Raw genomic sequence first — 27,118 nt, forward strand, 5'->3', positions numbered from 1 at the left:
CTGTGTTCCGGCACCGGCTCTTTTCTCTATTTTATTCAGTTTGATGCTTCGAAAGGCAAAGACAGGCCTAACAGAAAGAACATGTAGGAGAGGCTGGAGGGTGATCCCAGGAAGGACCCACAGGATCAGCCGGAGGATGGAGGACAGGCAGCAGCGGCGAGGGTCCGACAAGCCTGTAGGGTCAGGGAGGCCCTCATCCTCACCCGCTTCACATAGGATATGACCTCGTCCGTCATTCCCCTTTTCTCTACGCCCACTTTGTGACCCCTCCCCCAACCCATTGCCTTTCCCCTTCCCCCCTTCAAAATCGTCCCACCACCACCCTCCTCTCAATGTGCTTAGCCTTCCTTGCTTTACCACTGGGTCTAGGTCTGCCCCCAGGATGCACATCGGAGGTGGAGTCAGCCTGCTTCTTACTGTGCCCCGTGGCCATTGATGCCCCTGGCGGGCTTCCTCTGGCTATCGTCGCCACACCATAGCATGGCTCCAGATTGACACCCAGCGCCCTCTCTTCCAGGTCAGTGCGCATAGAGCCCTGGGGTTGACCTTTAGGTGGAGGGACAGCTGCCCTTGCGTCTGCCCAATGTCTGCAGCATGGTGTTGATGCCCTCATGGATGCTTCTCAGTGACTCGGACATACTCTGGAGTGTCCACTGTGACTGGAACACATCCCGCAACGACTGAGATATGCTCTGCAGCGCATTGGCTATACGCACCAGAGACTGGGACATGCCCCGCAGCACCTCATAAATGTCCACCTGTTACTGGGTGACATTCCCCAGTGACTGGCACACACTATCGAGATGGCAGCCATGGCCGTCACCGACTGGGCCATGCCTTGGACACCTCCACTCAGGCTGCTGACATCATGCACCAGGCTGTCCACTGCAGATGCCACCTAGCCGTGTTGGCCCTGGTGCTATGCATTGCCAACGCCATCTCCTGCTGCCGTGGCCTCTGGGACTCCTCCAATCGGCTATGGAGCAGCTGGAGTCTCCCTGACATCTCCCTCTAAATCTCATGGCTTCACCCTATCGTCTGCATCAGCTCCGGGTAAACCTGGTCCAGCGGCTCAGCATCTGAATGGAACCTAGCTGGGTCCTGGAATCCAGCAGACCTTTGACTGCTGTTTCGCCTGTGGGTTCCTGCCTCTACCTGATGTGCATCTGCAACTGTGTGGTGATCACCAGAATATGCCCCAAAAGCACGTCCACTACTTTTGCTACAGAGGTGTGTGTCTCTGTGCTGGTGGAGGGTGGGGATGACAGCTGTGCTGAGGGTGAGTTAGTTTAGGCAAGTGCAGGACTTTGCACGAAAGGAATTACCCGCGTTAATTCAGTTAGCGGAATATACGCTTTTAGAAAAGGTGTTGGTTTCGGATGAGTGGGAGGAAGGGAGGATCAGAGATATCTATGATTGGCTGGAGGAGAAAGGAGTAGATGTGAATGGAAGGGATAAAGCGGAAATGGGAGGATGAGTTGGGGATCAAGCTGGGGTGGGGAAATGGAGTGAGATAATGCATCAGGTCAATTCAACCTCCTCCTGTGCGAGGGTGAGCCTGATACAATACAAGGTGGTACACAAGGTTCATATGACACGGAGTCGGATGAGTGGGTTCTTTCCGAGAATGGAGGATGTGTGAGAGAGGTGTGGGAGGGGGGCTGGTGAACCACACTCCTATGCTTTGGGAGTGTGCAAAGCTGGACTGTGAGATTTTCCATCAGCGGGATCCTGCGCTTTGCTGGCAGCGCATCCATGGCCGCCGTTTCCCGACGGCGTGGGATGGCCACAATGAGAAACTCCATCCGCCGGCTCCCAGAACGGAGAATCCCGCTGCCGGCAGTGACACGCCGCGCCGAAAAATGGGGCTGGCAGGACGGAGAATCCCGCCCGGAGGATTTCTGGGAGACGGTTTTCAAGACTCTGCCAAGGATAGTCGGGAGTAAAATGGTGCCATGCCCTCTGGTGATGATTTTTGGGGTGCCTGACTTGCCGGAGCTGGTGTAGGGGAAGAGGATTAATGTTGTGGCCTTCGTCTGTCTGATTGCCCGGCGACAAATTTTATTGAGCTGGAGGTCAGCAGCGCCACCAGGTGTCATGGCGTGGTTGGAGGATTTGTACGATTTTTTTGAGCTTGGAGAAAATCAAGTTGACCCTTAGGGGGTCGGAAGAGATTTTACGCGCGGTGGAGGCCATTTTTGTCCGCGTTTGAAGACTTGTTTGGCGTCAGTGGTGGGGGGTGGGTAGGTGAGGTGAGAGGCGGGGGGGTTTAAGGGTGAAAAGGTGGGGGGGAATTTACAAACTGTGTGAAACTTGTGTATTTGAGCTGCAATTTTTTGTTTGTCTTTGTCTGTGTTTGGAATAAAATCTTTTTTTTTTAAATATACCCTCGATGCTTGATTTGAAGCTTGAGTCAATATGAAGTCCCAGGACCATGTAGAGCACTGTTCTCACCTGCGGCAGGTCTATCCAGCCAGTGAAACAGGGCATACTGAAAGGTGGTGATGTAAGAACCTGAGAGGTTGATTGACAGATGGGCGGGATTCTCCCCTACCCGGTGGGACGGGCCGTACCAGCGCGGAGGAGTGGCGTGAACCAGTCTGGCTTCGGGCCACCCTTTAGTTATAATAATGTCAGGCTGTTGATTAACTGGCCTGTGGAACAGTTCTCCCAACTCGAGTATCATCCCTGTCTTGTAAATTCGAACGTTTAATGGGAGCATATAAGACTTGGAGAAATTGGACCAGTATTACAAAGCTCTTGTTATTAAACCCCAGTGTACAATCTAGTAACCATCATTCAGGAAATGATGATTCACTCTCCATTCGAACTTCTGCACGCAAGAGAAAGGATTCCAACTCATGACACTGTCATGGGAGATTCTTTAATATAGGAAAAGCGGTGATAGAAATTGCACCACTGGTAATCTAGATTTTTTGGACTGTATGCTCATAAATGAGGAACAACTGCAGTGAAAGCTCTCACTTTTTCCAAAACCAGACAGAGGACAGGGCCAGCGATGATGAGATACTTCATGGTTTGAATTCCAGAGGTCAATTTCCACATCCCTCCAGCTCAATTATAACCAGTAATGTGACAGTAAATGGATTGAGTAATGGTGCCATTAATCCCTGGTACCCACCCCTACTTCCAGGATATCTCACTGAAAGTAGCAGCGTTGTTATTAACATTAGACTTCATAAAATTATTATTTATTTCAACTCTCTTTTTTAGTTTAAGGTAAAACAGAATGCCCTGAAATGGGAATGGTGTGAAGTTGGACTGAACTTTGCCCAGTGATATTTCTATGTGATCTTGTTGCCATGGGGACAGGGGACGTAGGTTAAGCCATATTGAAAGTCCAGTGTGGCCTTTACCATGTGGACACAAAAGAAAAAGCAGCTAGACTTTCTGACATACAAACTTTCAGAGACAGGCCTGAGGTTTGGAGAAGAAGGCCTACAATCAGTGCTGCAATGCCAAGCAGAAAAAAAGACTGTTTTTGGTGTAATCACCAAGCAGCTGGCTGGTAAAGACAGAGTCCCTGTTCGAGGGAACAAAGATTATGAGGAATGAAAGACCATAGAATCACCAGAGGTACCTTGCAATGGGAAGTCCATTCAGTAAAGCTCAAAGATTCATCCTGGTGAAGTAGGGAGAAGAGATCCTGTTAGTACCGGGAGGAGCTTTGGACTTTAATTCAAGACTACATATCTACAGAGAGTGTGGCATGCAGGGTTTTTCAAACTGCTGGTCCCAACCCGCGGTTGGGTCATGGGCAGGTGTCGGGAGGGTTGTGGAGCGATCGGTTGCGGTGATCTCCATTGTGGAAGAAGCGCCCAATGCCTTAACTGGCTTCTAAGAATATTGGCTGCGACTGGCTTTTAAGTTGAGAATGCCAGTCGCGACCTACTTTTAAATGTGAGTAATGCAGTCTTCCCGCCAGAAGTGTCAGCAGAGAGCAGGTCACGCACCCGACATGTACGCTGACATCACATGCCCTGTACATCTGTGCCTCTGGTACGAAACCACGGTGAAGAGATTCCTCCATTTTCTAGTTGCGAGAACGCAAGGCAACAGGACTAGGACTGTGAAGAACTGAAGATGGATCAGTTCCTTATAAGGAAGGGGGGGCCAGAGACACAAACAGGCCAGGGTATCACAACTGAATCTGCTCAGGAGGGTCCCCGACTGGATGAAACAGTGCTAGCGTAAGCTGTATACAGAACTCCAGGGCCTCTGGTGAACAGCCTACTAAGAAGAAACTGAAACAGGAACAAAGCAGAATAAAGATGATTTCTGGACGTATGGATTTGTTAATTGTGCCAATGCAAATCAGGATGCAAAGCCCATGTGTGTATTATACAGGTAAGTACAGGCAAATGAGAGGTTGGATACCAACTATGCCTTACCTTGCAGACATCTTTTCAATTCTAAACGAGCTGAACCTCAAATTGCAAGATAAGGATGACGATTGCTCTCGTCACTGTGAAGATATAGGTGCTTTCCAAAAGTCATTGAAAGTTTGTCAAATGCAAGTACAAAGTCAAAAGTACTACATGTCCCCCAGACTGCTACGACATGTTGGAGATACCAATTTAAGTAAGGGAACTGTCAATAGACTGGCAAGCCTTCTTCTATCGCATCTCGCTGTGCAGATCAACAGTTTTGTCACTACTTTCCAGAGGAGAAGTTTCAGATTTTGAAAGAGAAGAGGTGGGTGAAAAATCTTGTTGAGACCCCAGGATCAATTATTAACTTACAGCTGATTGCAAAGGAAGAGATTGAACTTCTGCGCCTCACCTGTGACAGCACATTAAAAACACGCCATAAGAGGGCAGCACGGTGGCCTAGTGGTTAGCACAACCGCCTCACGGCGCTGAGGTCCCAGGTTCGATCCCGGCTCTGGGTCACTGTCCGTGTGGAGTTTGCACATTCTCCCCGTGTCTGCGTGGGTTTCGCCCCCACAACCCAAAAATGTGCGGAGTAGGTGGATTGGCCACGCTAAATTGCCCCTTAATTGGAAAAAATAATTGGGTAATCTAAATTTATAAAAAAAAACACGCCATAAGTCCATGAGGCTGTCAGCATTCTGGAGTAGCGTCTCCGCGGAATATGCAGTGCTGAGTAAAACAGACTTTTTGTTGCTATTGCCCTTCACAAGGACCTGCACGTGCAAGGTTGGATTTTGCATCTTCACAAAGATGAAGACAGCACAAAGGAACCGGCTGAACACTGCACCTGATATGCGCATTGCCCTCTCCTACTGTGAACCTGATAGGAGTGAGATCATGAGGACCAAGCATGCTCACCTGTCGCATTAAAGATAAGCAAAAATGGTGTGTAGGGTAGGTCGGCTGGCGTGGGTCACAAAGGTCAGCTGCCGTGGGTCCCGGGAAAAAAAGTTTGTAAAACACTGGTATAATGTTTAAATGCAATGTGGGTTCAGTTGTGTTAAGTTCTGTAGTTTAGTTGCCTACTAAGTAATGTTTAGTCAATGTCGATTTTTGTTTGTTTCACAGTAAAATCTTAAAATGTGAACAATTCTTTGCACAGATCATTGGGAACTTTAGTTTTCTTTTTAAAAGTTATCATCTCGACAGAGATCATAACAGCTTGCTTTGAGGAAGCTTTTGTGAAAATGTATTTTCTGTTATTAATGTCTCATCTATGACAATTGTTGGGTCGATGGTGAATTCCTGATCTTTAGCACTGGGTGGATGTGTTTAATGTTAATGGGCTGCCAAAAGATCATTGTAAGTCCATGATCTGCCAGGCTATAGACTGCTCTGACCTCAAGAGCAATAGATGGATTATCTCTGCTTCATCCCAATCAGAGCCAAACCAGAGTTGGCAGCTGTAGCTTTTTAAAGCATTGATTTTGTCAATAGTAACAAACAAAGTTAAACCCCGGGGAATTCGACCAGCTTTCTTTTTTTCAGCTTCATTTAGATGTAATTACACCACAGGAAGGTGAAAGTTGTGCAGGAGAGAATCAGATATCCTCATGTAGTCAAAATCAGTTAACATATTTTCCTCAATCTTTCTTGACACATTTTTTGCCTTCGTCTTTTCCTTTTAACTCGATCTGCCTACACTGGGGGAGACTTTATGAAGCCCACAAGAGTGGGAAATGTGTCACATGGGGGTGACTGAACTAGGTGGAATATAAAATTGCAATTTCCCAAAGATGGGTTCCGATGCAAAGTTTAAATCAACAGTATGTGTGTAGAATGTTGAGCTTCATGCCATTCATAGATTATCATAGAATTTACAGTGCAGAAGGAGGCCATTCGGCCCATCGAGTCTGCACCGGCTCTTGGAAAGGGCACCCTATCCAAGGTCAACACCTCCACCCTATCCCCATAACCCAGTAACCCCACCCAACACTAAGGGCAATTTTGGACACTAAGGGCAATTTATCATGGCCAATCCACCTAACCTGCACATCTTTGTGACTGTGGGAGGAAACCGGAGCACCCGGAGGAAACCCACGCACACATGGGGAGGATGTGCAGACTCCGCACAGACAGTGACCCAAGCCGGAATCGAACCTGGGACCCTGGAGCTGTGAAGCGATTGTGCTATCCACAATGCTACCGTGCTGCCCCTTTTTTTTCTGTAAGTGGGGGCGAGAGGGCAGAATTCTGCGGAGGCTTACTTTTGCATGAATACTCAGCGGCGTGAAACCTTTTTAAAACTATATCCTGCCTTCAACATAAAGCCGTCAGCTCACCGGAATCTTGTGGCACCTAATACACATTCATTTAAAAGGTTCATCCATGTCCCAGAGTGTTGAGTACCATGACCAGTCATTGCTGTGCCACTGTATCTGAGCTCAATGTTTTTCTTTGTTGAACTCTGTGGAAAGAGGGAGGGGAGAAGAAGAATGGCAGCTTGCATGGACATGGGGACCGGAAAGAGTGAATCAGGGTGAGAGGGTGGGAGCGAGTGTTGAAAGGTGATGGTCAGGTGCATAGAGGAGCAGATCCAAGAGAGGACAGAGAATGAGGGTGGGGATGTGTGAGTGAAGTGGGAAAGTTCTGGTGTCCTGGGTGGGCGGGGGAAGAGGGGGAACAGTCAGTCAAACAGTCAAGGTAAGAAAATGAGGGGCCTAAAGGGTGGGATCAGAACTGTCCAAATGCGGGTCCATTTCCCATGGGCTGGCAAAATTCATTTTTGAGTTCACCTACAATATATCAATTATCCCTGCTGAGAGTGATCCTGGACAATCTGCTTTGCAATGCATAGAAGGGAGGGTCAGCTGAGCCTGCAGGTTCAGCCATGTCCCAGAGTGTTGAGTACAATAATGGACACTAACATGAATATACATTAAAGAGTGAACAATAAACACAACATTGTTTCTTTCACAATAAAGGAAATGCCCCTAGCGCCCCTATAACTATCAATGTGTGCCAACCGTGAGGCGTGCCAATGTATTGACCTCTCTGACTAAACTAGTCTCAACAAATAATGATAATGCACGAATGAATAAAGTGAAATGAATATAATGTGAAACAGTTACAAGTTAAATTTGAACACCTATGCCACCTGTGTGTTAATGGCCACCAGACATAGATCCTTGCGAGTATCTTCACCTTGGAGATTCCAGGATGACCACTCCTTCAAGATTGGGTGTTGGCAAGGGTGAGGGACAACTAATTGGGTTCCCCACAGGATGATGCCATTTTCCACGCTGAACTATTGGTTTTTAAACAGGAAGGGCTTCAGGCCCTCCGTAGGGTGTCCTTGAATTAGGATCGTGTGGTTTGGTTTTGCCAGAATGAGGTCTTTCGGGTCCATGTTTGGATTTGCCTGGCAGACACAAGCAGGGTTTCCATTAATTTAAAGTCATGATGGCATTGCCCATTCTTGGTGCAGGGGGCAAGCTTCTAGGTAATGGTCATGGTCAGTGATTATCGTAAAGTGCCGACTGTAGATGTACGGATGGAATTTCTTCACTCCGAACATGACGGCCAGACCCTCTTTTTTGATTTGTGCATAGTGTCATTTACAACTGCCAGGGTTCGTGACACATACACAATTGGTCGCTCGGTGCCGTCGTCCCACTGATAGGAGAAGACTGTCCTTACTCCACAGGGAGATGCATTGTATGTTAGTACCAACGGCCTTGTGGGATCGTAGTGCACCAAGATGCTGGACAACAGCAGCTGTTTGCTTCGCTTTCGTGAATGTTTTTCCTGTGGTGCCTGTCACGATCACTTCCTTTAGTAATGTGTGTAGGAGTGCCAGTAATGTGGTCTGGTGAAGGGGCTGGTTTAGCACAGGGCTAAATTGCTGGCATTGAAAGCAGACCAAGGCAGTCCAGCAGCACGGTTCAATTCCCGTACCAGCCTCCCCGAACAGGCGCCGGAATGTGGCGACTAGGGGCTTTTCACAGTAACGTCATTTGAAGTCTACTTGTGACAATAAGATTTTCATCTTCTCAGGTTGGGTGTAAATTTTCCATAATAATTGATGAGGCCTAGAAATGACTTCAATTCAATCGTGTTCTGTAGGGTTAGTGCCCCTTTTATGGCCCTCACTTTGTCCTCTACAGGGTGCAGCCCATCTCTGTCAATGCGGTAGCCAAGATATGTCACCTTGCCCACCTGCAACACGCCTTTCTCCTGCTTGAGGCGGACGTCTGCGTCCGAGAATCGTCGTAAGACTTCCTCCAGGTTTGCCAAGTGTTCTGGATCTTGTGAACCTTTTTTTCCAGTTATCCCAGTTTTGGGTCTGTTGTGAGCCATATGCACTTTGAAATGGTTCGGTGAGTGTTAGTGTGGATTCTGTAGTGATAGCATGGTTGTGGTGTAATACACCAACTGACCACTCGGAGTCTCATTAGTATATAAGTGAATGTTAGAGCCGGGTGACCTCAGGTTGACCAAGGAGCTGGGAGAGAGGTTGCTTGTGCATGTTCATACGGTTATTCATCTGCTGTTTTGTATATATTTGTCTACAATTAATGTTAATAAATCATTTATAGCATTAGCTACAAGTGTTCTTGTAATATAAATCAGACCATCCAACAAGAACATTACTTGGTACCAGGATTGGATGGTATTAAACACTGAGAAAAAAAATCACATCCTCGAGTGACGCCTGCCACAAGGCCCCCAGAGATTTGAAGATTTTGCAGACTGCAAGAATGAACTCCATGGAGTCGTTGAAGCCACCAACGAGTCTCAGATTTCATGGTAATGTGGACAGCAACTGGCGTGTGTTTAAGCAACAATTTAATCTGTTTCTTACTGCAATAAATTTAGGAGATCAATCAAATTTGCGTAAGGTAGCAATGGTCCTAACAGTGGCAGGGCCCAAAGCAATTGCTGTGTTTAATACGTTTAAATTTGCAAACAATGAAGATTGTAAAAATGTTAACAAAGTAATTTGAAGATTTGATGAACATTGCAGCCCCAGAATGAATGAAATTTATGAACACTGTGTGTTTTGATCATGTTTACAGAAGAGTCCATAGATCATTTCATCACTGATTTAAAATTAGAAGCTAAAACCTCTACTTTTTCTACAGTGGAGTCTTCCATGGTTCGGGAGCAGATTGTGTTTGGTGTGAATGAAAATAAGCTGAGGGAGTGGTAGGGGGAAGCTTTCAACAGTGGTAGGGGGAAGCTTTCAACAATGGTAGGGGGAAGCTTTTGGTACCTAGGCATCCAGGTGGCACGGGAATGGGAACGGCTACACAAGTTAAATCTGGCCCGACTAGTAGACCAAATGAAGGAAGATTTCTGAAGGTGGGACGTGCTCCCGTTGTCACTGGCTGGGAGGGTACAGACAGTGAAAATGGCGGTCCTCCCGAGATTCCTGTTTGTGTTTCAGTGTGTCCCCATCTTTAAACGGGTCATAAGGTGATATCTAGCTTTTTTATGGGCGGGTGAGACCCTTCGAGTAATAAAGGGGATGCTGGAGAGCAGCCGGGGGGGAGGGTGGGCTGGCGCTGTCGAACTTTAGTAATTATTATTGGGTGGCGAATATAGCCATGATTAGGAAGTGGGTGGTGGGGGGGAGGTCGGTGTGGGAGCGAGTAGAGGCGGCATCATGCAAGGGCGTTAGTTTGGGGGCATTGGTAATGGCACCGCTGCCGTTCCCGCCTGCATGGTACTCCACCAGCCCGTGGTGGGAGATGCCCTGAGAGTCTGGGGGCAATGGAGGAGACATGTGGGAGCAGAGGGAGCATTGGTCTGGTCTCCAATCTGCAATATTCACCGGTTTGCCCCGGGGAGGCTAGATGGAGGGTTCCGGAGGTGGCAGAGAGCAGGGATCGAGAGGATGGGAGATATGTTTACAGAGGGGAGCTTTCCCAGCCTGAGGGAGTTGGAGGAGAAATTTGAATTGATGGGAGGGAATGAGTAAAGGCACGGGACTTCCTTCACAGGTAGGTCACAACCTTCCCGCTCCTACCGCCAAGGGGGATACAGGACAGGGTAGTTTCCATATTGTGGGTGGGAGAAGGGAGGGTTTTGGACATTTACAAGGAACTCATGGGGTCAGAGGAAACACAGACTGAGGAGCTGAAACACAAATGGGAAGAGGAGTTAGGAGGAGAGTTAGAGGATGGTCTCTGAGTGGACGCGTTGAGTAGAGTCAACACGTCCACAACATGTGCCAGGCTCAGTCTGATACAGTTTAAGGTCGTTCACTGGGCCCAAATGACAGTGGCCCGGATGAGCAGGTTCTTTGGGGTAGAAGGTGTTGCGGGATTTTGGCAGGGGTTTGTGGATATCATGTCCAAGGTATTAAAGACAAGGGTGGCACCGAGTATAGAGGTGCCGATTTTCAGAGTGTCGGAAGACCCGGGAATCCAGGAGGAGAAAGACGCAGACATTCTGGCCTTTGCCTCCCTGGTAGCCCGGAGACGGATATTATTATGCACGGATATTATCAAAGCCCCTGAAGTCGGAGACCTAGCTAACTGACATGGCTAGCTTTCTCTGTCTGGAGAAAATCAAGTTCACCCTGAGAGGGTCACTGTTAGGGTTCGTCTGGAGGTGACAGCCGTTCGTCGACTTCTTTGGGGAAAATTAACCGTCAGCAGGGGGGGGGGTTGGGGTTTAGTTTAGTTTAGAGTAGGGAGTTTGTATGTACATTGTTGTTGATATAAAACCATAAATAAAAAAGAAAATAAGCTGAGGGAATGGTTGCTGAGGGAATTGGAGCTGTCCTTGGAACAAACAGTTAAGATTTGTCAGGCTCACGAACTAGCAGCACAGCATTCTAAAGTGTTTCTCAGTAATGGCAGCGTCTTAAGAACATAAGAACTAGGAGCAGGAGCAGGCCATCTGGCCCCTCGAGCCTGCTCCGCCATTCAATGAGATCATGTCTGATCTTTTGTGGACTCAGCTCCACTTTCCGGCCCGAACACCATAACCCTTAATCCCTTTTTTCTTTAAAAAACTATCTATCTTTACCTTAAAAACATTTAATGAAGGAGCCTCAACTGCTTCACTGGGCAAGGAATTCCATAGATTCACAACCCTTTGGGTGAAGAAGTTCCTCCTAAACTCAGTCCTAAATCTAATTCCCCTTATTTTGAGGCTATGCCCCCTAGTTCTGCTTTCACCCGCCAGTGGAAACAACCTGCCCGCATCTATCCTATCTATTCCCTTCATAATTTTAAATGTTTCTATAAGGCCCCCCCTCATCCTTCTAAATTCCAACGAGTACAGTCCCAGTCTACTCAACCTCTCCTCGTAATCCAACCCCTTCAGCTCTGGGATTAACCTCGTGAATCTCCTCTGCACACCCTCCAGTGCCAGTACGTCCTTTCTCAAGTAAGGAGACCAAAACTGAACACAATACTCCAGGTGTGGCCTCACTAACACCTTATACAATTGCAGAATAACCTCCCTAGTCTTAAACTCCATCCCTCTAGCAATGAAGGACACAATTCCATTTGCCTTCTTAATCACCTGTTGCACCTGCAAACCAACTTTCTGTGACTCATGCACGAGCACACCCAGGACTCTCTGCACAGCAGCATGCTTTAATATTTTATTGTTTAAATAATAATCCCGTTTGCTGTTATTCCTACCAAAATGGATAACCTCACATTTGTCAACATTGTATTCCATTTGCCAGACCCTAGCCCATTCACTTAACCTATCCAAATCCCTCTGCAGACTTCCAGTATCCTCTGCACTTTTCGCTTTACCACTCACTTTAGTGTCATCTGCAAACTTGGACACATTGCCCTTGGTCCCCAACTCTAAATCATCTATGTAGATTGTGAACAATTGTGGGCCCAACACGGATCCCTGAGGGACACCACTAGCTGCTGATCACCAACCAGAGAAGCACCCATTAATCCCCACTCTTTGCTTTCTATTAATTAACCAATCCTCTATCCATGCTACTACTTTACCCTTAATGCCATGCATCTTTATCTTATGCAGCAGCCTTTTGTGTGGCACTTTGTCAAAAGCTTTCTGGAAATCCAGATATACCACATCATTGGCTCCCCGTTATCTACTGCACTGGTAATGTCCTCACGTTTGCTAATTTCCAATCCACCGGGACCACCCCAGAGTCTAGTGAATTTTGGTAAATTATCACTAGTGCATCTGTAATTTCCCTAGCCATCACTTTTAGCACTCTGGGATGCATTCCATCAGGGCCAGGAGACTTGTCGACCTTTAGCCCCATTAGCTTGCCCATCACTACCTCCTTAGTGATAACAATCCTTCTTGCAAGAAAGCACTCCGGTTGCCGTCCTTTTTCCAAAAACGTCCCCAAAAAGGTGCGAAAGTTCCTGCAGCTCTCGCACACCAACAAACAGGTTAATGATCAGGAAGAAGTATTTCTATGTAAAGATGGGGAGGGGGGGTCGAGATTCTCCGTTAGCCAACGCCAAAATCGGAAAGTGCAATCGGGCAGAGAATAGCTTCCGACGCCAAAATTGCACCGTTTTAAAAATAAATTTAGAGTACCCAATTCATTTTTTCCAATAAAGGGGCAATTTTAGTGTGGCCAATCCATCTACCCTATGCATCCTTTCGTTTCACTCCGCGCGCACTTTAAACATCGTAGGAAATGCAAAACATTAAAGTAAAACAAAAGCAGTTCTATGATAGAGTGTCTAGAACTTTACCACCTCTGAGTAGTGATAACATTGTAGACGATTCAGGCAATTGGTCGAGAAAAGCCATTATACTTGAAGAAGTAGCACCTCGTTCCTACAATGTACAGACAGAGGACGGGTCGGTTTTAAAAAGAAAGTGTTGAACGCTCTTGAAAACCAGAGAAGACTTTCACAACAACATGATGGATCACAAATCTACATCAGAATCAACACAAGCTGCAGTGTCAGATAGTTCAGCTGTTCCTGAGCATGAGAATGTTATGGAGAACATTGAATCTGCAAGTTCTGAGCAGCAAGGTCAAATTTGAGAAGATCAACCAGAGTCAGAAGAAAACCATATCGACTCAATTTGTAGATTTGGACTATTTGTGCATATTTTGCTTGCTATTCTTGTATATATTTGTTAATCCAGTTTTAAAAACATTGAAGAAGAAAATTAATACTGTTAGACTCACAGGCTAATGATATCACAGGTAAATATACTGATGATAATGTATTAGTTTATTCCTTCAAAGCAAAGGGGGTGCAGTGATATCATGGTTGTGTTGTAATTCACTGACTGACCACTAGGAGTCTCATTAGTATATAAGTGAATGTTAGAGTCAGGTGACCTCAGACTGACTGAAGAGAGGTTGCTTGTGCATGTTCATACAGTTATTCATCTGTTGTTTTGTATATATTTGACCCACAGTAAATGTTAATAAATCATTTATAGCTTTAGCTACAAGAGCTCTTGTAATATAAATCAGGCCATCCAATAAGAACACAAAAGATTCCATGCTTCTGCTGAACAAGTGTGTGATAACCCATGAGCACCACAAGGGATCACTAATTTCTCTCCCAGTGGGACTTGTGGAGTATGAGTTCTCATGGTAACGGACAGATGCCCATCCAGCAGGGACTTGTTATTGAGCCCTAAAGTAATGTCCCAGACCCAGACCGGGAGTTCCTGTTAGTCCCAGGCTGGACACTTGTGTTTAATGCCACGGGTGCGGCTTTACTTTTACTTAAGGGGGGGGGGGGGGGGGGGGAAGCATCCCCAAGTCATGGTCCACATAGGCACCAACGACATAGGTAGGAAAAGGGATAGGGATGTAAGGCAGGAATTCAGGGAGCTAGGGTGGAAACTAAGAGCTAGAATAAACAGTTATTATCTCTGGGTTGTTACCCGTGCCACGTGCTAGCGAGATGAGGAATAGGGAGAGAGAGCAGTTGAACACATGGCTACAGGGATGGTGCAGGAGGGAGGGTTTCAGATACCTGGATAATTGGGGTTCATTCTGGGGTAGGTGGGACTTCTACAAACGGGATGGTCTACACCTGGACCAGAGGGGTACCAATATCCTGGGGGGGGGGGGGATTTGCTAATGCTCTTCGGGAGGGTTTAAACTAATTCAGCAGGGGGTTGGGAACCTGAATTGTAGCTCCAATATACAGGAGGTTGAGAGTAGTGAGGTCATAATTAAGGTTTCAAGGTGCAGGAGTGTACCGGCAGGCAGGAAAGTGGTTTAAAGTGTGTCTACTTCAACGCCAGGAGCATCCGGAATAAGGTGGGTGAACTTGCAGCATGGGTTGGTAACTGGGACTTCGATGTTGTGGCCATTTCGGAGACATGGCTAGAGCAGGGGCAGGAATGGTTGTTGCAGGTTCCGGGGTTTAGATATTTCAGTAAGTTCAGGGAAGGTGGTAAAAGAGGGGGAGGGGTGGCATTGTTAGTCAAGGACAGTATTACGGTGGCAGAAAGGACGTTTGATGAGGACTCGTCTACTGAGGTAGTATGGGCTGAGGTTAGAAACAGGAAAGGAGAGGTCACCCTGTTGGGAGTTTTCTATAGGCCTCCGAAAAGTTCCAGAGATGTAGAGGAAAGGATTGCAAAGATGATTCTGGATAGGAGCGAAAGTAACAGGGCAGTTGTTATGTGGGACTTTAACTTTCCAAATATTGACTGGAAACGCTATAGATCGAGTACTTTAGATGGGCCTGTTTTTGTTCAATGTGTGCAGGAGGGTTTCCTGACACAGTATGTAGATAGGCCAACAAGAGGCGAGGCGACATTGGATTTGGTACTGGGTAATGAACCAGGACTTGGAGGTAGGTGAGCACTTAGTGACCACAATTTAGTACGTTTACTTTAGCGATGGAAAGGGATAGGTATATACCGCAGGGCAAGAGTTATAACTGGGGGAAATGCAATTATGATGCGATAAGGCAAGATTTAGGATGCATAGGATGGGGAAGGAAACTGCAGGGGATGGGCACAATTGAAATGTGGAGCTCGTTCAAGGAACAGCTACTGTGTGTACAATCTCTGTACAAAACTCTGGTGCGGCCGCATTTGGAGTATTGCGTGCAGTTCTGGTCGCCGCATTATTGGAAGGATGTGGAAGCATCAGAAAGGGTGCAGAGGAGATTTACTAGGATGTTGCCTGGTATGAAGGGAAGATCTTATGAGGAAAGGCTGAGGGACCTAAGGCTGTTTTCGGTAGAGAGAAGAAGGTTAAAAAGTGACTTAATTGAGGCATACAAGATGATCAGAGGATTAGATAGGGTGGACAGTGGGAGCCTTTTTCCTCGGATGGTGATGGCTAGCATGAGGGGACATAGCTTTAAATTGAGGGGAGATAGATATCGGACAGATGTCAGAGGTAGGTTCTTTACTCAGAGAGTAGTAAGGGCGTGGAATGCCCTGCCTGCAACAGTAGCGGAGTCGCCAACATTAAGGGCATTTAAATGGTCATTGGATAAACATATGGATGATAAGGGAATAGTGTAGATGGGCTTTAGAGTGGTTTCACAGGTCGGCGCAGCATCGAGGACTAAAGGGCCTGTACTGCACTGTAATGTTCTATGTTCTATATGTATGGTTTGGATGCTCTTTCGGAAGGTTGTCAGACTCGATGGGCTGAATGGCCTCCTTCTGCACTGTTGGGATTCTACGGAAACTACATAACCTTAATATCCTTGGAGAGAAAGCTAATAGACCTTTGAGCTTAAGATTGAGTCTCCTGCTGAAGAAGGAAAAAGATTTACTACAAGCTCTACAACCACCCAGAGGAAAGGCACCCACACTGCCAGCGGGGACAATACAGAAAGTCCTCGATCTCAAAAGGAGGTCAGAATTCAATCACTTCATAGATTAAGCCTGTAAAATCTAAGACTTTGTCAAGGTGCCATATAGGAGGCTGTTAAATAAGTTAAGAGCCCGTGGTGTTAAGGGGAAGATCCTGGCATGGATAGAGGATTGGTTGACTAGCAAAAGGCAGAGAGTGGGGATAAAGGGGTCTTTTTCAGGATGGCAGCCGGTGGCTAGTGGTGTGCCACAAAGTGTTGGGACCACATTTTTCACCATATACATTAACGATCTGGAAGAAGGAACTGAGGGCACTGATCACAGAATCATGGAATTTACAGTGCAGGAGGCCATTCGGCCCATCGAGTTTCACCGGCCCTTACAAAGCGCACCTTGGTCAAGCCCATGTCTATCCTATCCCCATAACCCAGTAACCCCCACTTAACCATTTTTTTGGACGCTAAGGGCACTTTTAGCATGGTCAATCCACCTAACCGCACATCTTTGGACTGTGGGAGGAAACCAGAGCACACGGAGGAAACCCACATAGACACGGGAGAACGTGCAGCCTCCGCACAGACAGTGACCCATGCCAGGAATCAAACCTGGGACCCTGGATCTGTGAAGCAACTGAGCTAACCACTATGCTATCGTGCTGCCAATCCGTTGCTAAGTTTGTTGATGATACAAAGATATGCAGAGGGACAGATAGTATTGAGGAAGCTCGGGGGCTGCAGAAGGACTTGGACAGGCTAGGAGAGTAGGCAAAGAAGTGGCTGATGGAATACAATGTGGAAAAGTGTGAGGTTATGCACTTTGGTTGGAAGAATAGCGGCATAAACTATTTTCTAAGTGGGAAAAGGCTTTAGAAATATGAAGCACAAAAGAACTTAGCAATCCTAGTTCAAGATTCTGAGGATGGATGTGCTGGCCTTGGAAAGGTTCCAGAGGAGGTTCACAAGAATGATCCCTGGAATGAAGAGCTTGCATATGAGGAGCGGCTGAGGACTCCCGATCTGTACTCATTGGAGTTTAGAAGGATGAGGGGGGATCTTATTGAAACGTACGGATACTGCGAGGCGAGGAAGGGGAGAGGATGTTTCTACTAGTCGGAAAAATTAGAACCAGAAGACACAATCTCAGACTAAAGGGATGATCCTTTAAAACTGTGGAGGAATTTCTTCAGCCAGAGGGTGGTGAATCTGTGGAACTCTTTGTCTTTAAAACAGAGATAGATAGGTTCTTGATTAATCGGGGGATCGGGGTTATGGGGAGAAGACAGGAGAATGGGGATGAGAAACATATCAGCCATGATTGAATGGCGGTGCAGACTTGATGGGCCGAGTGGCCTAATTCTGCTCCTGTGCCTTATGGTCTTATGTCGGAGAATGTAAATCTCTTTGGGATAAAGACTTGGGGAAATTGTTAAGTAAATGATTAACATCAGAAGGGGACATGATGCTGTTGTAATAATATCAGATGACAAGACTGAGAAGTATGAGAGATCTGGAAGGAGAAGAAGTTCCAAGCTTATGCTGAGGTCGAAATGTGTAAACACTTGCTGTAAATAAAGAGTAATGGTTTTGAGAAACTGCTTGAGTAGCATATTTTGGGACAGTAGGCAATCCCGAAAACCCCCATGTGGACCCCAACCACACAGCGGACTGAACCCAGTATCCCAGATGGGACCCAACCTGAGCTTTATAAAACTGTAACAAAACATCCACCCTTTTATATTCAAGCTCCTTGAGGTGATGGCCAACTATCCATTCGCCTTTTAAAGTCATTCTGTCTGCATGAAGAATGACCACTCTTCTAACTTGCTGCAGAACTATTGACATCTGTAGAATTGTATTTGAGGAAAGATACCATCGTCAACAAGGAAGCATGAAACTTGACAGAAATAAAAACCTACACGCTTGTGTTGAAGGCTGTTTGAATTTTCAAAGTGCAGCCATAACACTGGCTCAAGTAAACATTACCATTCCTCCAGCTGCCTTCCTGCTGCTTGGATTGCTTTCTAATCAGGATGCTATTGATGATGGCATAGATTTTCTCATAAAATTACAATTGTGCTCCACTTACTCACATTCATGATTCTTTCACTGTTACATTGCACAATGTCCCGCAGCTCAAGTAATGTTGCAAAAGGAGCAGGAAATTAATCATGGTCCACATAGCAAAAATATATAATTTCGAATTTAGCCCAGAGTACTCTTTCTTTTTTTCAATCATTCAATAACAGGACATGATGGGTTTTTCTTTCGACTGAATGCCCAGACACCAAAGTATAGAATATCACAAAACTCAGGGAAATCTGCCTGTGTAATTTCACCAGTGAAGAAGATCAAGTAACAGGAAAATGCCAATGTTCTTCCTTCATATGTGAAATAATTTGCAGATGTTGGTGCTTGCTGTGATGTTAATCTCATGCTAATGTTTATCTCCTTGCACTTTATTGGAAAAAAGACTCATCTTGTTTGGCAAATGGTATTTGGAAAGATTGATTGCCGCAGTAAGCAAAATATTTCAACAATATATATGATTAATAATTTTGACTATTTTTGCAGCATGATTAAGTAGCTTATCCCTCCATATGGTTTTCACAACTCTTATAACCTCTCTGAGGCTCTTTCATTTGTAAGAACCTACAATAAACGTTTGGCAGGCTTTACAGCTATGGAAGGTGGAAAACATATAGCAAAACTATGGGCGAAATTCTCCCAAAACGGGAGAAATCGTAAAACTGCCGTAAAACCTGAGCGGGTTTTACGGCAGCGCGCCCCTTCCCGACGGGGGACCGATTCTGGTCCCCCGTCGGGGCTAGCAGCCCAACGTCGGAGGCTCCGACAAGTTGGGCTTAACGAAAATCGTTAAGCCCGCTTGCCGGAGTTAGCGCCGGCTGACGCGTCATATGACGTCAGCCGCGCATGCGCAGGTGGGAAGACTCCACCCGCGCATGCGCGGGTGACGTCATCGCGTTTTTGCGCGAAACCCGCGCATGCGCGGGCCGGGTTGCCCCTCAGCCGCCCCGCGTATTGATACTGCGGGGCGGCGGAAGGACAAATAGTGCGCGGGCATCGGGCCCGCTGCCCGCGATCGGTGCCCACCGATCGCGGGCCCATGGCACCCTTGGCACGGCCGTGGTACTGCCGTGCCAATCGGTGCCATGGTTATTTTTTGCGAGTTTGTCACGACGTTTTTACGAATGGCAGGACCAGGTGTGTTTGCCGTTCGTAAAAAGGTCGTAAAGGGCTGGGACTTCGGCCCTTCTAACAGCTGAGAATCGCTGCCGGCCGTAAAAAAACGGCGGCAGCGATTCTTGTCGGGATTTCGGCGGGGGGGGGGAGAATACCGGGAGGGCGTCAAAAAAGTCGGGAAGGCCCTCCCGCTATTCTCCCACCCGTCGTGGGGGGGGGGGGGGGGGGGGAGAATTTCGCCCCTGATCTCTGGGTTGGGGTGGATTTTAATTGTTCCAACCAGGTGTGAAATGAACAGGATTGGGCTGACTACCTGCTCAATTTGCATTTTGATAACTTGAATGGAAAAATAAATCAGGTACTTTATTTGTTACATTGATCCCTCTGTGAATTTGGACTTACAAGCAGGACCACTGTAAGCAATCAATAATAGGGTTCCCTGCCCATTAAAAAAATGAAAGAATTGCTTATATTTCTGACTAAAACTAACCAGAGAATTGGATATGCACGGCCGTTGGTTCAGGTATATGTATGGTTGGTCGAAATACACACGGTTGGCTTCATTTATTTATTGAGGGGAATCTCTGAGCTTGATCAAAAGATGCCAAAAGTGCCTTCCAAAAAATATGCTTTCATGTAGAGTTCCATTAGTAACATTGACGCTGTCTTGTTATGCTCTAGGTGTAGCATAGCCGGCTTTCTTGTGGTGCACTTGACAAAGGAAGGATCAGATGTGGAGATAACTTCAACACGTTTATTAAACTATATACACTTCTATAACTTGGGTTCGACACTACTGTTAATCCTACTATAGCTACTCAGACTGACTAACCAGACTGCTACAATTCACATGGTGGGAGTGATATCAAATCAACCCGGTGTCTGTAGTCACTGACTGTCTCCACTGGAAAGAGGCAGATCATGTGTGTGGTGTCCTTTATATATGAGTTGGTGTAATGCCCTCATGTGGTCGTGTCACCTCTGTGTGTATCGTGAATGCCCATTGGTCGTGTCCTATCTAACTGATCTATTGGTTGAGTGTGTGTGATGTCTCTGGTGCTCCCTCTAGTGTCTAGCTAGTCTACATGTATTTACATTAACCCTTTGTGTATTTACAGTGATGCACATCATCACAGACGCCACACATTTTCCAGGCAATGACCATCTCCAATAAGAGAGGATCTAATCATTGCACCTTGATATTCAATGGTTACCATCACTGAATTCCCCACTATCAGCACCTAGGGGTCACTACTGACCAGAAACTAAACTGGAACAGCCATATAAATACTGTGGCTACAAAAGCAGGTCAGAGGCTAGGAATCCTGTAGCGAGTAACTCACACCCCCACTCCCCAAAACTCTGTTCACCATTTACAAGGCACAAGTCAGCAGTGATGGAATACTCTCACTTGCCTGGATGAGTGCAGTTCCAACAACACTCTAGATGCTCAATACCATACAGGGCAATACAGCCTTCTTGATTAGTACCCCATCCACAAATATTCACTCCCTTCGCTACCGACGTACAGTGGTAGCCATATGTACCATCTACAAGATGCACTGAAGGAACACACCAAGGCTCCTTTAGGCAGCATCTCCCAAATCCATGACTGCTACCACTAGAAGGGCAAAAGCAGCAGGTACCTGGGAACACTACCACATTAAAGTTCTCTTCCAAGTCACTCACCATTCTGACTTGGAAATATATCACTATTTCTTCACTGTCGCTGGGTCAAAATCCTAGAACTCCCTCCTTAACAGCACTGTGGGTGTACCTACACCTCGGGGTCTGCGGCGGTTCAAGAAGACAACTCACCGCTGGCTTCTCAAGGGCAACTAGGGATGGGCAATAAATGCTGGCCTAACCAGCGATGCCCACATCCCGGAAATGAATTAAAACTAAAGATTTTAAATAGATTCAATTGATTGAAATAATTCCCACTGTAAATCAGGAATGTTTGCTTGTGGTATATGTGATACCTTCGAGACTTTTAAAAATGTTAGATGATTAAAATGATGTTGCCTCTCCATTTTCAAGCATAAAGCCTTAACATTGGAAGGAAACAAGCCTAGAATCTGCCTGGAAGTCAGTCATTTATTTGTTTACTCAGCATCCTCTGTGATATTTTGTTACTGGTAGAGTTTGGGAGATTTATGGTTAGGTGGATTGTCCATGATAAATTGCCCCGTCGTGTCCAAAAGGTTAGGTGAGGTTATTGGGGGTTCCGAGGATCGGGTGGAGGCGTGGTCCTTGGGGGGGGGGGGGGGGTGCTCTTTCCAGGGGCCAGTACAAACTCGATGGGCCGAAAGGCCTCCTTCTGCACTGTAAATTCTATGATGGTTATGATGATAACATGACCAAGAGCAAAGTATTTTTGGTAAACTGCCTGGGTAGGAGAGCAGACTTGGGAATTCTGCTGTTCAAGTTGGCCAAGACAAAATTTAGATAACTTGGTTTTAGGTGGTTATGATTGGGCCTTGCTTCATAAACTAAGCTTGGCCAGTCTGGTGGAGGGGGTGAAAGGGGACTTGAAGAGGAGGGATGCTCTCCCACTTTCCATGGTGGGGAGAGTATAGACAATCAAATGAACATCCTCCCGAGGTCCCTTTTTCTGTTCCAGTTTCTCTCGATCTTCCTCCCCAAATCTTTTTTTATTAGGATGGATAAGTTAATTTCGGCCTTTGTGTGGGCAGGTATGATACACAGCATTTGGAAAGTCTTTCTACAAAATGGGCGGCTTAGAAGGGAGGGGGGAGGGGGGGAAGTTGCTGAATCACACATTGATGGATAGGTTTTATCATGCAACAAGCTGGGGTAGGGAGGATTTCAGATATATATGGGTAGTTGCTGGGGACAGGGATGGCTCTGCTGGCAGAGTTAAAGGGGAAGTGAGAAGAAGAACTGGGCTTCATACTGGAGTGGGAAGCCTAGAGTGAGACATTGTAACGGGTGAACTCTACTTCTTTTTGCGCCAGGCTGAGCCTGATACAATTTAAAGTTGTCCATAGGGCTCACATGGCTAGAGCGCACATGAGTAGGTTGTTCCCGAGGTGGAGGATGGAGGCTAGAGGTGTTTAAGGGGGTCAGCAAATAATTTGCACATGTTCTGGTCCTGCCCAAAATTTGTCAAAATCTGGGCCTCGATCTTTGAGACCGTGTCAGTGATCGTGGGAGTGAGGCTGGAGCCGTGCCCATTGGTGGCGATTTTTGGGGTGTCGGATTTGCAGGAGCTGCAAGTGGAGAAGGGAGCCGATATCTTGGCCTCCACTTCTCTGATTGCCCAATGATGAATTCTACTTGGATGGAGGCCAGCGGTGCCACCCAGGGCTTCGGCATGGTTGGGAGACCTTTTTTTAATAAATGTTTTTTATTGGGTTTTTGAACAAGGTATAATTACTGTTATGTACACAGGATAAGAAACATATATATATATATATATATATATATACACCTATCTAGAAGAGAAGGGCACACCCCAACATACCAAGGAGAAGGAAATGGTACATAGTAAAAAAAAAAATACAATAAAATATGAAATAGAATAACTGGTAGGGTATTGTGCACCAGCTCGACAGCAGCAGCTCTGTACACCTGGCAAAATTATTTACACCATTTAAGTAGGCGACTGTTTGCGGGGGGTGGGGGGAGTGGATTGGGGAGGCAAATATACATTTGGTTGCTGGAGAGATAATTACAGTGCGCGATACTTGGCTGTGTTTTGTGTTTTTGTCGCCTGCTTCTCCCAGACGGATCTCGCTGCCGTCCCGCGCTCACCTCTGCTTCTGCTGCTCCTCCCGTCCTCCGTCTTTATTTTACTCGTTCCCCGCTCCTGGAGATGTCATGCACGTTTTGGTATCCCGTGCCTTCCTTCCGGCTCCCATTTCCCTGTTCCCCCCCCCCCCCCCCCTCCCACCTCGCTGGTTCTTCTCTCTTGAACCCCCCCCCCCCCTTCCACGGTTCGTCTCCCCCCCACCCCCTCCCTCCCAGGTTGGGAGACTTAGCTGAGTTCCTGCGACTAGAAAAAAAATCAAAAGTATGCCCATAGGGGGGCAGAGGAAAGGTTCAGTTCGAGGTGGAGGTAATTCATCGCTGTGTTTAAAGATCTGTTTGTCACCACCATTTAAGGGGGGTGGGGTGGAAGGGGCAAGGTTGGGGGACTGGGGTTTTCTTTAGGGTTACAATTAGTTAGTTTACAAAAAAATGACAAACTGGCTGTAATATATCTGAGTGTGTTTTATGTTTGTGGAATTTTCTGTATGGTTTGGAATAATATATATATTTTTCAAAATTATTAAAGGGTGCCTTCCATTTAAAAATTTGATTGACAGCTCCAAGTGTGTATAAATTCTTTGAAGTAGGACTATGAATTCCAATGTTTGTTTTATAAGGGATTCCAAAGGAATGTTTGTTTTTATAAGCACGAGGTTGACAAAATGTAAATGTAGTGAATGTTTTTTTTATGAATAGACATAATTTATTTCAAATAAGGGACTGCATTCTCCGTTTGGGAGACTAAGTGATCCCGCCAGAACTGAATAGCGTACGATTTGTGTTTCGTTTGGGGGCACTATTAGTTCCACCATTCAGGACATGCAAATAGACCAGCACTCTTCCAGCATGAATTGGAAGCAATTCCCAGCCCAGCAGGGGGTGTAACCGCTGGGTCCGGAATTAGCGCTAAAGAGCCTGTCAAGCTGGATCCGCTTATAAGCTCTCCACTCACCACACACTCATTGCAGTCACGAAGATGGCTCAGAGAAGACCTCCCCCACCGTCCCCCCCCCCTCCCCCCCACCCCGATTTCGGGGATCTGAAGTGGACCCACTACTGGAGCCAATGAAGAGTGGAGGGACACCCTCTTCCCCAGGGTGGGCCGCAGACTCAAGCCTGCCCTCCTGAATAGCACCTGGGAGGAGGTGGCAGAGATGGTCAGTGCTACCAGCTTCACCAGGTGGAGGCAGTTCATGACCCTGAGGGGTGGGGGCCACTGGTGAGGCCTCTGCCCGGAGAGGAACAGCGTGCCAGGAAGAGTTCCAAAGGCCACCGTGCAGTTGTCCTTTGTTTGGGGTGAGCTCTGCTAATCCTCTGCTTCCTCTGTAGTGGGGTTGCGACTCTGAGGAATGCCAACACCGGTTGGCCAGTGAGTGAGCATTGCCACGTCCATCCCCGCAGGCAATTAGGGTTTCCAGAGGGCCGGCCTGGGTGGGCTCCTGCATCACCTGAGGCTCTCTGAACATTTACAGGACAGAGTGAGCAGTCAGCAGAGTGAGCAGCCAGGAGCCTGTAAGTAGCACAAGATAGCTGCGTTTCAATCACATACTGCAGCAATGGCGGTCTGCACCAGGCCACCCCATTCCCGAGGAGGATGGCCCAACTTAGCATGGACTTGGCAGCAAGTTGTTCTCCCCTACTTCCACCAGGCCAGGCAGCCATTCCCTCCCAGAAAGCCCGACCATGTTTGAGAGCTTTGGAGAGTTATTTTGGCCACTCGCTCTCTCCCAACAGGCGCCCGGTCCCCACTTGGAAATACTTGTACTACTTTGTGCCCGCGTGACGTCCACCTGAGAGGAGTGAAGCATCGTGGAGGGGTGGAGCATGAAGTGTTTAACCCACTAATGAGATTTAAATCCATGCAAATTCAAATTTTGCATAGGCCCGCCTGCACGAGGCACAAACTTTGAGAATGCCTTGAATGGGGGTGGGGTGGGGGGGGCTGGGTGCGGAGTATGGCATCGGAATCAGTGCCGTACGCAAATTGCAATTTCCGCGCTAGTCGACGCCCGATCACATTCCTTGCTGCTGGAGATGGGAAGTGGAGAATTCAGCCCAAAGTCTGCAATAGAGGGCTGGATTCTCTGATTTTGAGGCTATGTCCCCATGCCGGCATGGGAACGGTGGCATTTTATGACAGAAAACGTGGCGTTAAACGGGCATTGATCTTCTGTTTGGCTGAGGGCTAGCATCAAGGCAGCATAGAGCAGCTGGCTCTAGCTGCCGACTCAGCCTGGAGAATTGCCTGGTTCGTGGTCGTGCAAGTGCACGGTGGTGGCCTGCAGAGCAGCGCCGGGCAACATGGCGCCGGCCACTCGCGGACCCGACCCGCAAAATAGTGCCCCACCTTTGGCCAGCTCGCGAGCCCCAGACCACCACCCCCCAGAGTGCCCCCAGCCCCTGGAAAAGCCCCCCCCCCCCCGCCTGCAGATCAGCCCTCCCCCAACTGTGCTGGCGCTGGACTGAGTCCGCAGCCACCACACCGAGTTCCCGTCGGATGAGACCATGAGCGACCCAAGCTGTCGGGAACTCGGCTGGTCGGGGGGGCGGATCATCGGGGGCAGGGCTCAGGCAACGTCCTGAGGCCGTCGATATGGCGCAAGACACACTTTCTGAGTACGCCGCTTTGGAGGGGCAGCGCATCGCAAAAGTGGCCCTGCCCCCGTTGCAAACTTTGATTCTCTGGTCGATCGCCGAATGCGATTTCAGCGTCGGCGCCTGGAGAATCTCGTCCAGAATTTTGGAAATGCATTCTCTTTCTTCTCAGAATGGGCCCTGAGATCTACCCATGGTGGATACTTAAGGAGTCAGCAATGGAGGTTTATGGGCAAAGGGTTATGGGTGGGTGTTCATGGTTGGCTTGAGTGACACTAATTTGGTGTATAAGCTATAAAGGGCAATGGGGGTGGGTAGAGGGCATGAACTGGCATTAGTTGACATGGATAGAGTGTGTTGGGGGTGGGGAGGGATGAGGGATGGAAGACCGTCGCTTGTTTTATTGATTTTTTAAAAATCTTGGACAAAGAGTAGGAGCACAGAAGCAGACCTTTCCACCAAATCCACCTCCATGGCCAGTGGCCTCCCCACCCAGTCTGATGCACTGGGCCCAACTCCTAGAGAACCCCGCCAAACCAGAATGAAAATCCCAATTTCTGGGCACTTTCTCCTGGGTTGGGTTTACGGAGCTGCGAAATGTTTTGACTCTGTGCTCCCCTACTGGGAGTGAAAGCCGGGGTCGATACCAAAGTTTACACAGGCAAGTATCCAAAATGCCTTTTTAGCAGCCTTCTCAACATGTCTTGCCATCTTCAAAAGCTTGTGCGCATGCAGCCCCTTTAAAATTATACCACTTAGTCCATACTGCAACTCCTAATGTTCCTATTAAAATTAACCTCTTAACTGATACCTGCGATGGGAGATTATTTTACGAGGAAAGGTTGGACAGGCTGGGCCATTGGAGTTCAGAAGATTGAGATGTGATCTTATTGGAACATTTCAGATCCTGAGGGAACTTGACAGGGTGAATGCTGAAAGGATGTTTCCCCTTGTGGAACTAGAGCAGGGGTTTTCAAACTGCAGGTCACGACGCTTGGGTGGGTCGGGGTGTTAAAGTCAATATTTTTTCCCCCTTCTGGACTGTGGTAGAAAGATTCAATAACGCTCGTTAAGAAAACATAACAAGGCTTTATTTACGAACAGACTGCAGTTTATAGCTGAAAGTTGAGGTCGGAGAGCAGGGAGTGTCTTTGCTGATTCCTACTCAAGTCCGCGCTTTCACAGAGAATCAGCTCAATATTTATACATTATCATTATCAAGATTGCGTGACAACAGTTTAGTCAGGAATTCAATCGGAAATAGAAACGGAAGCAATGTCATAAAACAGACCTTTTTTGTTGCATCACTCATACCATTATCTTGTCCTTGGAGGGAACATTGAAAGGTCGGAGGAGACTTATTTCTTCCTGAACTTA

Source organism: Scyliorhinus canicula, chromosome 4 (assembly GCF_902713615.1).
Source record: "Scyliorhinus canicula chromosome 4, sScyCan1.1, whole genome shotgun sequence".
NCBI classification, from domain to species: domain Eukaryota; kingdom Metazoa; phylum Chordata; class Chondrichthyes; order Carcharhiniformes; family Scyliorhinidae; genus Scyliorhinus; species Scyliorhinus canicula.